Genomic DNA, 695 nt, shown 5'->3' with positions numbered 1-695 from the left:
TAACGCTTATCAATCGGAAAACTTCAGATATTTGACTAGGAGCATTTACAAAGTTCGAACATTACAACTTATTTAACTTCAATGAATTCACATTGGACATCAATACTTTTACAAAAACATTACCTAACGTCATCGGTGAAACTCGACCTGTAATCGGCGTGTGATCAATGAGAACTACAGGGCTAGCTAGCTCCCTGCTAAGTGAATTGTACCTATACCAACTCATAATTAACTCGCTCATCGTGAACCCTCGATAAGATATCAAGATATCCAATATATCGATAAGATATCCAAACTAGAAAGAAGACTTTATGTTGCTTGTAAGTTTGTGAAACTTTTGTTTATAAATCATTGTTTGTAATAACTATTTGTAATAACTGTTATTGTAAATTGTATTGTTGTGTGTATATTAAAACGTATTTGTGTTAAAAAAGAAAACTGTGTGTATTAATCTTGTTGGCAAATATCATAAACTGACTATATATACATTGGCTTTTACTTAACTACTCAATCCAAAGTACAATTTAACTACTAAATTTAAATTTATCAATTAACTCAATACGTACCACAATTCATATATTTACTTTTTGTTACTATTTGGCAACACCATACACCCAACCTACAGTGGCAAGAAGTACAAATGGAAAACATTAGTAAATTTAAGAGCGAATTAGATACATTAAAGGATGATTTAT

The sequence above is a fragment of the Limulus polyphemus genome, unplaced genomic scaffold (assembly GCF_000517525.1).
Source record: "Limulus polyphemus unplaced genomic scaffold, Limulus_polyphemus-2.1.2 Scaffold2436, whole genome shotgun sequence".
In the NCBI taxonomy this organism is placed as follows: Eukaryota; Metazoa; Arthropoda; class Merostomata; order Xiphosura; family Limulidae; genus Limulus; species Limulus polyphemus.
This window is presented reverse-complemented; position numbering follows the sequence as displayed.